The sequence below is a fragment of the Orussus abietinus genome, unplaced genomic scaffold (genome assembly GCF_000612105.2).
Source record: "Orussus abietinus isolate OABI.00-Male unplaced genomic scaffold, Oabi_2.0 scaffold11, whole genome shotgun sequence".
Lineage (NCBI taxonomy): Eukaryota > Metazoa > Arthropoda > Insecta > Hymenoptera > Orussidae > Orussus > Orussus abietinus.
The window spans coordinates 128,186-143,223 of NW_019396016.1; positions in this window are offsets into that span (position 1 = coordinate 128,186).

A 15,038-nucleotide genomic window follows, 5' to 3' on the forward strand; every position below is an offset into this window, starting at 1 on the left:
TGCCACCGCGCTGACGGTAACGCAGACGCTGCGCACTGACGAAGCGAAAAGGCTATATCGCAATTGGTCGCGACGTCGTGTATATGCTAATGCTCCCAATTTCCACATACGAAGGAGTCCCGATTGAATCGATTAGACTCGATTATCGCGACGGCCATCGGACGGCGATCCGCGAATCCGCGGAGAGGAACCACCTCGTGTCGCGCAGTTTGCCTAAAAGCTGAAAAATCAAAGAATTATTTGGGAGAAATTCTCATTCACGATATTTCATTTAAATTTTCTCTGGGGTAAAAAAATTCAATTCTTCATATCGCGACTTTGCTCGCGATGTGGGAAACGTATTCATATCTTCACTTGCGAGAGAGGCTCCATGGCCACTCGCCACCAAGCGGATGCGCTGGGAACTTCATTGACTAAAATAATTTATAAAATTAACGAAAGGATTTTACCAAAACGCTTCAGTTGATCGAAACAAACGAGTTTGGTCAAGTGAACGAAAATTCGATTCACTCTACCGAGAGGTTTTCAGAAATTAAATGAATAACTGAATCGGGCGATTTTGTTAAATGAACCGAATGTTTTATTTCTTTACCAATGTTCCCGAGCATGCTGTTTTATTTGGTATACCAAGTATGGGGGAGGTTGATTATTTAATTAATTAATGCGCAATGCAGATTTAACGGGCTGCGCGAAAATATTCGAGTGTGAGGTTATGTAGCTCGCCAGTTGATTTTCCGGGCGAATGGAAGGTGAAATAAAAATTTGAACGTCGATATAAAATAAATCGCTGAGGTTCGTCGAGCTCGAAATTTGGCAAAGCGACGGAATATTTCCCGAGTAATCGAATTCTTGCACAGCGCACCGTCGCTTCGAGGTGGGTAAGCACTTGCGTACATCGACTCATTGCGTCGGTTAATGTACACGTCAGCGGAAAATGTCGCTCATTTGTACCCTAAATGTAACAATGGACTATACCGATAACGATTGTCGAGCAGTAATGACTATGTTTAAATATTCAGTGCAATAATTCGTTTCCGGAATAAGATATTCTCTGCGTCGGAGAGAGGAAACAAGATGGCCGCCGGGCTCCGCCATTTTGGAGAACCATGTCTTCAGTGACGCGACGCTTGGCCAGTGCATCGTAATTTCGAGTAAGTAGCGGCACAAATTACAGTAATAATCTCATTTTTACATCCCACCATTAATTTCACATTATCCCTGACTGTAGTTAAATAAATCATTCCCTTAAAAGGGACATTAAAAAAAGGGAAAAGAAGCAGGAAATGTAACAAAGAAATCATACAAAAATCAAACGACACAAAAAGTTCGTAGGCAAAACCAGCTGTCAAATATCGAGATCCATTGGCCTAGAATGCATAATATAAAGTAAAGACCGGGTAGTAAACGGGCGATCATTCTCCTCGACGTTTACAGTTTCCGCGCAAGGTTACTCGTGAATGGCATTCACCGGACAGAAATCATTTTCAAAGATATGTTAAACAATATCGTTCGTACGTATAACTCGACGATTTATGCAAAACTTCGTTACACTAGTCTTTGCGGCCTAGCAATCACTTCCCTTCTTTCGTCCACGCCGTAACGTTCAGCTTTCAGTCCTCTTTTTGTCGCTTTTATTACATTTCTCCTCTTACCCAATAGCTCAAGTATATCTTGCATAATTTCCCGCGCGAAACGCGAAAACCGGAGCGCGGGAAATGCGATTGAGAGGTTATCGAAAGGGACGCGCAGACGCCATCTTGTTTTTCCTTGGCGTCGTCTTCGAGCGAGTTGGGGGCGCAGAAAAAGGTGCATTTAAATTCGTTTGTGGGCATTTTTGAGGCAAAAAAACACTGCTTACATTTTCCTCGGACTTCCGAGGTGGATTTAACCCGAGATTAGCTAACTGTACGTAAGATTAGCGTTTCTTTGGTCGCGGAGAGCTACTTCGGTAAGGACAGGTCGGCTAAGTAAACGCCTCGGCTGTCGGAGAGCCACGGCAATATTTGATCGTATGTTGCAACTTGGCGGGAGCGAGAGCGACGAAAGGGAGAGAGAGCGCTCGGGAAAGAAGGGAAAGGAGAGCAAGAGGGAGAGATGGAGAGAGATAGGCGAATCGTTTAGCAACGGCGAACACGCGGTCATCAGCTCTCCTCCGTTTCGCAACGAGGTGCTAGCGGGTGCGTTTCCCAGCCTCCGAATGGACCGCATCGGTGGTACTAAAGAAACCAATTGACGAAATACCTGTAATTGGTGGAATTAAAAAATAAGCCTAAGTGCACCTTGTAGACACGAAATCAAAATATCTTACGTCCTAACGAGACCAGCCGAAGGACTTTAACCGAGATGGCTTGAAGTGCTTGGATGATCAAAATGGGTAAAAAAGCAGAAACTTATAACCCAGTCAGCAAATCGAATGAGGAAAACAATGAGATTGGATCGAATGGAAATAAGATAGATAAAATTAAAAACAAATAATTTTAGTGGACCATGTAGACGAAGGAACTTATGTCGACAAATATATGAAAATGGCCGGATGATGGAAATGCACCAGGAGGCAAAAATGCAACCCATTCGGAAGGCTGATTAGGAAAAGAGGGAAAATGGACTGAATGGAAACAATCGATGAGAGTGCATAGTCGGCAGTGACTGATGCCCCGATGCACAGATAAAAAAGTGTACCGATGTGTAGAAAAGCATAGACTGATTGGTCAATACAGGTACACAGGTGGAATGCGGTGGATGGATTGATCGAGCACAGAGAAATTTGAGAGGGACATTCGAGGTCCATTCGGTCCAGCGAAATCTGTCGGCATTCGAAGGTCGGCTTTTCCGAAGGTCGTCGAATATCTATCGAGGGACCCGAAGGTTGGACCAGGGAAGGTCGCCAGTCCGCCTGCGAAAGGAGCGAATTACGAGAGTGCTCTTTCACTCGGCCACGCCGGTCCACCTTGCGCCCGCGCCTTGCCACGTGGGGCCTCGTGGAGCGGCGTGGAACGGTTCCGCAAAATCCTAACAAATGTCAAATATCTTAAGGTGATATGAAAGCGGCGCCAGAAAAGTCTCGTTTGTGAAACTGTTCTCCAAACTGCCCTGAAAAAACATAAATTGTTTGATTCAAGGAAAATTATTCCTTCGAATAATACTCATTCAATTATTTTATTTAAAATAAAAGCTTTTCGGAAATTAACCCAAACGCACTCGAACTCGAACGACTTTGGTCAATAAATCAAATTTGTCCACTGCGTGTACGAAAGAAGAAATAAAAAATTAAAAACCTAATCGAAATCGCAGTTGAGGAGCATCTTAATTACGGGTAAATCGTAAAGGGACATATTTAATGATACACGCTCGATTAAAATCATGAGTAACGTGTGAAACAGAAAACAAAGAATAAAAAAACCGAAGCGAAATCGCACTTGAGGTGAGAACTTCCTTTCGAAGTCATGTTTGGCAACTCGTGCAGGAATGACTCTACTTTCTCAGGCTCCAATTATTAATTCACCGACTTCGTAATTCGGGAGTTGAAAGACACCGCGGGGAGGTTGCATCGCCCGAAGTGAAGTGCAACGAGAGTGCACTAGACGGAATCGGCACGGCAAATGTGAGGAGGTCAGATTTCAAAATTGTGCAAATTGAAAATTTCGAAATTTCTGGTGAGAACGGTGGGCTTCATTGTGGGGAAAAATCGACCCTGGTGCAACAGGTCGTCGATCGAATAGATCCCCTAGGGATTGCACTCGTACTGCATCTCGTGACAAGTGTAAGTAGTCACGGTATATGACTTTCTGCGAGATTCTGCGCGCTCCTAAGCGGAGCAATTTGCTTGCGGGCTGAATCTGATAAGAGTGATATATTTCAGGGTGTGATAAATCTATCCAGGTGGATTTTGAAAAATGTCCCTGGCTACCTGTTGGGAAATTGAATCCTTGCTTCAGACTCCAAGTCTGAAATTTCCTGCGCCGTTTAATATACAGAAGAAAATATTCTCAGATGCAACTCGATTTGCATTTTAAACGTTAGGTCTACTTTTGCTTATACATTAGTGATTCGATAATTATGTATGTATACGTGGCGCTTTTTTGTTAACGTTTACGCATCCGGAGGATTTTTAGCGACTCTTCTTGCAGGGTGCATGTCAAATGCACGTGGGAGTGCAACGGCGCATCGTCATTGCGCCCGATGGAAAGGTTCTCGAATGTGGGAAAGAAAATGTCGAAATGTCACGGTTTGTTCGACGATCGACGAGACCCTCGAGATCGTTGCACACCTTCGGATTTGTCGCTGCGATATTCAGAAACGAAAGCTCACATCATCGTGTACGAGTCTCTCCAAGGACAATTTTTTTCCGTCGCCATAAAAGGCCCTTCGATTGCACCTCCTATGAAGAAATGTATACACTCTACGAAGTGGAGATGTATTTCAACGTTTTCATGATTTTCTCAACGGAGTGACTTTCCGAATTTTTCGTGAAAATTTTTCGTCTACGAAGTGGAGATGGATTTTTTAACTTTCAGATGATTTTCTCGACAGAACGATGTCCCGAATTTTCGCGAAAATCTTTCAAGACTCAACGAGGCCGCCACGGTCGATTCCGAGATTTGTCAAAAGTCAACCATTAAATGCAAAAAAAAACCCACCAGGAGGGAAATAAGAAGGAAAAAGGAGCACAGAGTCGTCAATCACCATTAACCGTGACTAGTGGCAAATCTCGAATTTGCAATTCGCCCTGGTGGCCTCTGGGGCCTCTTCCTGAGTCGTAATCGGCAGAAACTCTCCGCGATTACGTTTTCACAACTATGTCCAATCACCTAAGTGCCCTGAAGTGTACTCTAACCTGTACTAAATTACACCCTCCTACATAATAAATATTAAATATTGATTACGCTCTCTTTAAGCTCCTCATTCTGCTTAAGTAAAGTATTGCGTAAAACTAAGCTCATGGGAACCTGTTGCTGAAAAAGCGACCAAAAAAGTAACACCATCTTCACCACGACAATGCAATCCATACTAAATTATACAAATTCCAATCACATATTTATAATAAGTAGAATTTACTGTCAGCGCATGTTCACGTGAAAAAATGCTGAAAAAATTATTCTTTCTCATTACTGGATTATCTCAAGTGAACATTACCTCTCTTATTAGAAAATGTCTACTCAATAAGCCTAAACGCTAACAATGAGAATCAACGAAAAGAATAGAAACTCGATTCACCAAAGAATTCATAAATAGAAAAAACATTTAATAAAGAAATTTATTGCCTAAAGGGAGAATCGTGGCAAAAAGCAATGGCCGGGAGAATTTTTCTTTCGCACGAATCAGTGACGTTCTCGATTGCACTTCGCTCATGAGGCGAGCAAGTCGTCGTTGTAAAACGACTTCCGGTGAAGCCTGACGTTGACGTCTTCTATGATCCCGGTAAAGTCCCCCGGGGCTCATTTCCCCCCTCGTTACGCAAGGCACGCGAGCCGGCGTAAATGCACTTCGAGGTCGCGGGTTCACTTAGGGTTGCGGGAAGGCCGACCACTGTGTCAAAGAGACGGCTCTTTACGAGAGGGAGAGGGATACAGAGCGAAAGAGAATGCGAAAGGAAACGAGAAGGAGAGAGATAAAGTTCCCAGCGAAGGGCGCTGCACCTGTGCACTTGCAGCGGCACTTGCAGCGCACTCGACTCGGCACTTGCCGCGACCACCTGCAGGCGCCTCCTGCACGCCGCAGGTGCGTGGGCGTTTCCGCACGACCTACGGTGCGGTGATATCGAGGACTTTCCATTGACTATTGCCGATACGTGCCGGCACGATAAAGATCGATGGACCAATCAGAAGACGCAAAAGCGTCAGGACGCCCATAACCAACGCGATAGATCATCGGATTGAGAATTGATCGTTAATAAAGCATTGATAAGCGAAACTGCTAACTTTTAAAATGACTAAAAATCCGAACCTTTCCCGTACTTTCCCAAAGAACTGAGTTTTAATATATGCATGTACCAGGGAATTGATAATTCTGGACTTCTCCTAAAGCGTTGATAAGCGAAATTGAGAAGCATTACAATGAGTAAAAGTGTGAATTTCATTCGACGCCTGCAAACGCCGTGCAAACGCATGGGAGTATATCAGGAAGTAACGCAAGGCGTGTGATACTATGTACGCGATCCGGTATCCACGCCTGTCGATTGATTATTCTCAATACGTCCCAAATACGTGCCGGCGCGATAAAGATCGATGGATCAATCAGGAGACGCGAAAGTCTTGCGACGCCCACAGTCGACGCGATTGGTCGTCGGATTGATCATTCTGGATTGCTCTGACAATACTGATATAAGCGAAATTGATAAGCTTTGAAATAACTGAAAATATGAATTCTTTCCACCACTTGTCCGGCGAATTGCAACTGCATCTAAACGCGTGGGCGTGTATAAGGCGACGCATGCGATACAATGTCCGAGATCGGTTATCGACGCCTATCGATTGATTATTCCTGATGCGTCCTTGGGACATGTCACCGCTGTAACAGGTGATCGGCCAATCGCGGAGTGGGAGGAATGAGCAACACGCCTTCGAGTAATGCGATTGGTCGGTCTATTGACAATGCCGGATTTCTTCGGAAACGGGGATAAGGGAAATCTGTTTGAGGAGTAGCGGAAAAACAGCAAGGGTGCTGCACCTTTTCCTGTTCTTGCAGCAGCCTCCAATGCAGTTGCAACGCAGAAGATCGCGAAGTCACGCGATCTGTTATCAGCATCATTGATTCGATATCATCTCAGATGCAGCCGTGGAACATTGGCGATGAACTAAGAAATGATAAGACACATTCGATGTCTTCATTATGCACCCCATATATCTCCTTATATCATTAAACATGTTCATCAATTCCATGCACTTCCATCATACAAAGTTGTTGCACCACCTTAAATGCATCTACGAGTGTGCTCTAAATAAAGTGCACCATATTGATATACGACCTCCAATAAATGTTTCATAGATTTATTAGAGTTTCCTTTTAACAGGATATGTACCGATCTGCACGGAGTAAATTATTCCAAAAAAATTGGTTAAACGGCAAATGTTTCAACCGAGGTTTGCAAATTTACTAGGTCGTTTAATTGCACACAAATCGCTGAAACATGCATAAGTCGCTGCATTGCACCCAGTATTGCGTTATTCCTGACCCGAGCGTTCGCTATTGTATATCATTGACATTGTCACGGTATTGTCGCAGCGAGTGCGCATTTACAGTAACTTTTTCGGTTTTTATTGGGCGACCCATGTCGCCGATAAAGATCGTAATCGATTCTTAAGATAGAGAAAAAATAACTGTCACTTAAGCACCTCCCACGTGGGCTGCATGTGCATAACTGCAGCATACGTGCAATTGTCGCACATTCAGTAAGTGCGCCACGGGAGTAACGTTCAAAGGCGATCGATTTGAATTTCTTTCTCGTCTAGGAAGCAGATCATAAGCAAAACATTTCAAACGACGCAACGAACAGACTCCAGAAAGGTCATTGCTGCATCTTGAGTCTAATCATTTACAGGGACGTGATAAGAATTTCATTTTGGACCGTTCTTAGTCCCACTGATTGCCTCGCAATTGCGCCGAGAACTTCGCGTGTCGCTAAGTAACCTCGAAGAGCCTTAATGGCCTTTTTTAATGCACTTACGATGGTCACCCATAATGACATGCAATTGACAGTTACTTCTGCAAGTGTTTAGGAATGTGAACTATAGTAATATCGGGAAGCGGATCGGTTTCCTGGTACGATCTAGCGCGCGATAACATGTCATTGCCAGTTCGCAATATCATTTTAACAAATTTCCAGCGACTGATAAATAATAAGGAAAAGATTCCGCTAAGGGATGCGCAGTACGCTGCCTCCTGCGATGCGCAATTGCGCACGGTACTCGAGATTGTCTTCAGTTTTTATTGATCTTTTCTTTTCTTCTTGTTGTTCTCTCGACCTCATTGAGTATCATTAACCGATCCTGTTTTTCCCAGCTTGTTATGTTAACAATCACGCATGTGCATGTCATCGTGATATCCGCTGCCTGCGATATAAATCAGTCGTTGATTTCGGATCGATGGAAAAGACTAAATCCTGCAGGAATTAAATATAAAAAAATTGCGAGAAATTAGTGCCTTCTAAAAAAATTATTGCGTAATGTTCCGTCTTCATTGTCACGATTCGATCCGCGATGGAAAAAATTCAAATTACACAATGGCAGGATCAAGGCGGAGGATACGACACATCGCACGCGCGCAGAAATGAAATTGCGAATGGAATTGCCGCAACTCGGAGCGTGCAAGAAATGCAGACGCAAGTTAATCTGCTGAATGGGTTTTGCCACTGTTATCGATGAAAAACTAGCAAAAGAACGACGCGCGTGCGATTGTTTAATTATTCATAGGAGCTCCCCAGCAGTGTTTCTCCTGGACCGATAATGCACTATTTAAATTAAAAAAATAATAAACTCATGAAATACATCGTGGAACCCTTATTACAACACGGTATACTGAACTATGATACACTCGTGTCAATCATACATGCATTTCAATTTTACAGGCTGGCTTAAAAAATGCTAGATGACATGTCGTCAAAATCAAAACGTTTACCAATTGGTAAGTCTTGCACATAATTTTAAATCATCGTGTCAAGGTATTAATTTTAGAATAACTTTGTGTGCTTAAATTGTACGGTATTTATAGACAGTTTTAGCAGTTTACGCTGTTAAGAAATAAATCCGTAAGTATGCAGATTCGTCCTATAAGGCGATAACTAACCTCGTGTAGCAGGATGGTCGATCGCGCTGCCGGAAGAGGCAATTTATTGTAGATATGTAATACAGATTAAGACATGAATTAATTACAGCAAATGCGTAGCATGTGCAGGCGACGATATCACGTGCGCTCCTTGTCGATCACTTAATCGAGCCATTTTTAACTTTTATAAGCTATCGAGATACGTTCCCGTGCTACCGTTTGCCAGCGTTCTCCAGCGTTCTGCGGTTCTGCGTTCGCCAATTTAACATTCGCCAATTTGACGTTCGCCATTTACGTTCACGTGTACATCGCCCTTCTATGCAGATCGGAACCAAGGTCAGGTTTAGACAGCAAGGCCGACGAGATTTTCCAAGATCGTTTACTCCGTATGATCGCAATTTCCTCGAGTCGGCATTCCTGTTGCTGGTCCTGCTGACGTGCTGTATATTATTTATCGGATTCACCAAAATAAATAAAAACGCCGTTTCTTCCGCTGCAGAATTCCCCGTTTATCTGATTTATTATCATCGACCAAAACTCAATATTTCTCGGTCTAAGGCGTTCTCCAAGTTTTCTTCATGCGTTCTCCAGTGTTTTTTCATTTTCTATAGGATTCACCTGGATAAATGTAACTGGCATTTCGTGAAATTTAGAATCCACTATTTATCCTGTATATTATCTCGGCAGAACGCCATCTTTTACGACCTAAGGCGTTCTCCAAGGCGTTCTTCAAAGTGTTCTCCACGTCGAAGACACGGCGTCGTTGTCGGGACCGCCACTCGCATCGCTCTCGCAAATCTACGTATCGGTTTCGAATAAATAATACCTTCTTTCCGCAAGTATATTATTATAAATAAGTATTACGGATTATCTTATGAATTATTTATAGTAATTGCATGATGACATCGCGTTCACTCAACCCCTCCATTCTGAACGTTTCTACGTCACCGGGAAACATTCTTGCATTACCATTCGCCAGCGTTCTCCAACATTTTTCAATGCAACGTTGACCATGTATATATTACCGTTCTATGTTGATTTAAGACAAGGTCAGGTTTAGTTAGCGAGGTCACCGAGATTTTCCAAGATCGTTCACTCCATGAGATCAGTACTTCCCCGTTGCTGGTCCCGGTGATGTCTTAATTATTGTTTATCGGAATCGCCAAAGTCAATAAAAATGGCGTTACTTTCCCCTACGTGGTTTCCAAATGTTCCCGAGCGTTTCCTCATTATTTATGGGATTATTTATATCGTTTAATATCGCTCGATAAAACTCGCCATCGTTCATGATCCGAATTGTTCTCCAAGCGTTCTCCACGCCGAAGACGTGGCGACGTACTCGGGATCGTCATTTGCGTCACTATCGCGAATCTGCGTATCGATTTCAGATAATTAATACTTCCCTTCGGAAGACACGCGATACCCAGCACATAAACATATCTGATAATCGACACGCGTGCGGAATTTTTCAAACTTTTTTCCAGCCTTCTCGTGACCGATCTAACTCGGAATTCACATGCAAATTACCGCGAATTCGCGATAGTCAAATATTTTAGGAAATTTCACATTAATTTGTAACCTTTTTCGCATTATATTCCGCCTTTCGCAAAAATCTTGGATGTCTTAACGGTACGGCAGTCGGAGTCTCGGGAAATCCTGGCGGAGAAAATCGTAGCGGAAAGGAATCCGTCATGCGTTGCTACTATTGCGGTATTTTACACCACATATCCGATGTGGTTGATCTCACTTTGATCGTGATCTCTGATCGGTCCGTAATTGCACCGGATGCAATTTTTTAATCCGCACTGCGCAATACTCCCTTTTTCGAGGTCCGCTTTTTATCGTTGTCTGTGACGCTATCTCTCGGTAAAAAATGTATCCGCGGTTCAAACGAGGCCGCAAAAGGTTGATATCAATATTTAAAGAAAAATTCCCGGCAATGAACCGTCGAAAAGGAAAAGGTTGATTTATAAACAGAATTTCTGTGGAAAAATGAAGGCAGAATTTCGAGCGCACGAGGCTAATGCATTATTAAATCCTTTTCTTGTGAACGGAATACCAGATTCGAGGAGACAATAAGAAACGTCACTTTTATCAACTGCTCGGAACTTCGGAGACAAAAGTCAATTGTCATTTGCAAGCAACAACAAAGAACGGCCGTGCAGTCGGATACTTATGTATTTATGAGATTCGTCTAGGCTGTTCATTAATAATCCGACAATTCCTCGTGCCGTTATTATTTCCTGTCTTCGGTATTCTTTTATTTCGTTCATAATAGCAGAACCTGCTTTATTCGGGCTCCGATGACCTTCCTCTTTTTAAGCCCCTTTTTACCGGCATTATTAACCCTCTCGAGACCGCTCACGCCATTTTTTATCGCACTTTTTTCGAGATGAAGATATGTCATCATCGAAATTATAAACGTCACGTTTCCTGCCACAATTTAATCGAAGTACGTTTATCACATTGTTCTGTGGAGAGAAAAAAAAATCATTTGTCAAAGGATAGGCGTTTTGATTAATTCGCAATAATATAAAATTATTACATATTTATATCTTTACGAAAAAGACACCCAAATGTACAAATTGCTCGTCTTGAAGATTAAGATTTCAGTCATTCCGCCAAGCCGAGTGCCTCGGAATATTGATGTGATTCCATAAATCACAGAATATCCGTACCCACCCGACAGGTACTCACCTTGCAACGAGGTAGCTAATTAGTATTATCCATACTTCCTGCCAAGAATCGCATCCACACGCTCGCGTAAAGTCAATGGTACCCGCAATTCTGTTTCGCACGCGCGCAAGATCGTCCAAGGCCCTCATCAATTACGATTTCTTAGACATGAAAGTCGGTGCTTAAGCAATCGGATTTCCAGAGAAAATTTGCCTCAAAGCTTTCCATTTCTTAATAAGAAATTAATACAAAAACTCCCCGAAGAAAAAAAAAACACTTATAGATATCCTGAATAAATTGTTTTTGTTTAGATAGGTGCATCCTATTCCCTAGATTTAATTTTTCATTATCAATTCATACGCTGCACATTATTTCCGCGTGCCATTTTCCTTATTTTCTATATACCATTTCTGCACACGCCCACGTACTCTCTTATCTCCTATACATTCTCCCGGATGTCATTTATTTTCTGTATATTATATATATATTTTTGTGTCATTTTCTCTCTCATTCTGCTCGGCCCGGCGAAATCGTGAGTCTGCGTGAATTTTTTATCAGGCGGAAGTCGCGAAAGAGTCCCCCGAGGGACCGAGAAGAAGGAAGAAGGAGGACGAAAGAGTTCGGCCTTCCACGGCGTTCGGTCGTGCCACGCGGAAAGTCGAATATCTCGGGTCGTTTCTCCTCCGATGGTCAGCATTAAAAATAAAGTTGGAAACGAACCCTAAACCGGTTCTCGCCCGAAACGCGAATCAAAGAGAAACGAAGGCTAAATCCCTGAAGGAAGCCCCCGAGATTTGCGTTCTCCAGCGAGGAGGCCTTCGAAGCGCGACGTCCTTTTGCGCCTCCATTGGATAAAAACAAAGCAAATCGTAGGTATCAAGTGCGCAGGTGAATCCTCCTCGTTTACGAGATGCGCCAATTATCGGCTCGTTTCTGGAACCCGGATGGGAAAAAAGATGGGAGAAAAATCGGAGCCTCTCGATGCGTGCACTCCAGAACTCGGGTGCCATCGGAGATCACCTCGTGGACGTCCCCTACGTTCGAGGAAGCCGATCTTGACGTCGTGGTGACGTCGTAAAAATCTTCCTGAGGTCGATGCCGAGGATTAACGACCTTTGGGCGGACTCACTTGATCTGTGGATAAAAGAAATCCGCGGAAAAAGCGGAGCTCCGCTCGCGAGAATTGATCCCGCTTCGGCGAATTGTCGCCGGCGAGATTCCGCGGAAAATATCCAGAGCCGATCGAAACGTAATCAGAAAATTTATCGATCCTTGATGGACCGAATAGTAAGCAATTTTCACTGAACCCCCCTATACCCACAAAACACTGTCACGTAACAATAATATACCCGTTATATAACATTTGTAACATGTAATGTAACATTCATGTAACATGTAAGTAAGACTTGTATTACTATTTCCTCCGCAGCTATATAATGTTATGAAACGAATAACATATATATAATGTATTGGTAACATGTTATATATCATGTTATTTCGGTGTTACACAGTGAGCTTGGTGATGTGCTTTTGGTTCTTGCACCGGGATAAATATATTATTTTTGAAAAAAAATTAAATTTCGCAAGATTCAAAACCTTCATTAAGACCTCAGTAAACACGTGCTAAAGTTTCAGATTATTCGATGCACTTATTTTGGAGAAAAGTTTCATAAATGTTTTAACTCTTCTGATGTGCACATGTGACACTTTCATAACACCTTATGTATTTAGGTAAGGATCTTAGAAATGTGTTAACATATGCTGAAGTGATTAAAAAATGACTCGATTACTGGAGAACATTACACAATTCATGGAAACGTTAAGGAACTCCGGTGGGAAATATTTACAATCGTCGTTTCTTGTTCGTTGTTATGCGGAAAACGAATGGTGGGAACCGAGAGGAGGAATTTTCCGATACGTGGAGAACACTCGTTCTACAAATCACTCCTATGACGATATCAATGAAATGCCACCGTGCATAAATCCAAAATCGGGAGCTCGAAAACTCGCAGCCTCCCCTCCGAAATCTCTTATCAAACATTTTCAGGTATTTTTAAAAACTGTCCATGTACTCGAGTCCCAAAATTAATTACTGTAGAATGGAATACGATATTCCTGACATTCGCGAGTGAGATGAACAAGGAAATTCCCCATCAGCCCTGAAGAATGAACTTCGAAGTCCGGTCATCGACCATCCTCGGCCGGTTCTGAAAAAAACGAGACTCGCAAATTCGGAGCCAGTTACATAACCGCCGAAAAAGCGAGAGGTAATCGCGGATGAAATATCTTCTCGAAGCCTCGAGAATATATTTCTTTTGATCCCCTTCTCGTCTCAAGGTTTATCGATGAGCGATCGCAGGAAGTTCATTATCGATGACGTAGATCGGCGAATGATGGTTACGCGATAATCATTCCGATGGACATACGGCGTAATGATCATGTCGCCTATATTCGACAGAAACAATTTACTTAATCTCGTAGCACCGATCAGTGCGTTTCGAGACATGCGTATGTGAACCCAAGCACGTAAGTACAGACAAGTACAAGCGGTACGTGCAATGAGAGTTACGGTCGTTCCGTGCTTAATCGATGGCCTCTTCCTGAAATCACCTGCGACGGAGTAATGACTCGCTTTTCGCTTCGCGACAGAGTCAAAGAGGAGGAACAACGACTCCAAAGAAAGGTACCTCGGTTAAACAAATGCATTACACATGTACCGAGTCAAGAATAATGAATGTGCGCGACAAGAGTTCAAAAAACTTCTGCCCTGCAATTACTCCGAAAATCCCATGACACCTAAATACATATAATTTCATCAAAAAATTCCGAAGGATTATAAAAATTCTCAGTTTAATTATAACGATCGCAATTAACAGGGATTAGGGTAGAGTTGAAGTAATGCATAGGAAGGAAATATCTTATAATAAATGTCTTATAAATTTTAGTCGCCTTATGAGACTTGGTAGAGTTCCGCGCCAAGTACACGTGTAAGCGCTTAAACGCGTTAACGTTCAAACAAATTCTCTACTAAAGTTTCATAGATCATAATTAATTCTGTAATTAATTTCTAGCGTAAATGATTCACAGGAAGGGAATATTTCTGGGGCTCCTTAAAAATATTCCCGCCGTTTCACGGAGTTATACGTGAACCAGTGATGTGAGGTTTTCTCCGGAACCAGTTACGATTACGCCATCTAACAGGTCCGGAACCTTTGACGTCTCCAATCAGACGTAAGATTTTTTACCTTGTTGTTTCCTTTTCCCACGAATTCGCGATCGAGCATAGAGTTCCGATAGGTTCTGAAAGTTTCGTCCTTCGCGAGCTCTCGGTGAAATCACCTTCTCCGTCGATCTTTGATCCATCGGGGAGTGTAATGGACGAGGGGGATCGGTAAAGATCACATTCACTAGAAATTGATCGGAACGTATTATACAGTGACATGGCAAATTCTAAGGCAGACCTCGCCAAGGTTTCTCGAAATTAGTGCCAGTCATTATGAGCTCTGATTAAATTAAGATAAACGTGGGTTGACGTCGTGATGTAAATGCCAAGAAAGGATTAACGATGCTCATAAAATCTATAAAATAAAAAATTTTTAATC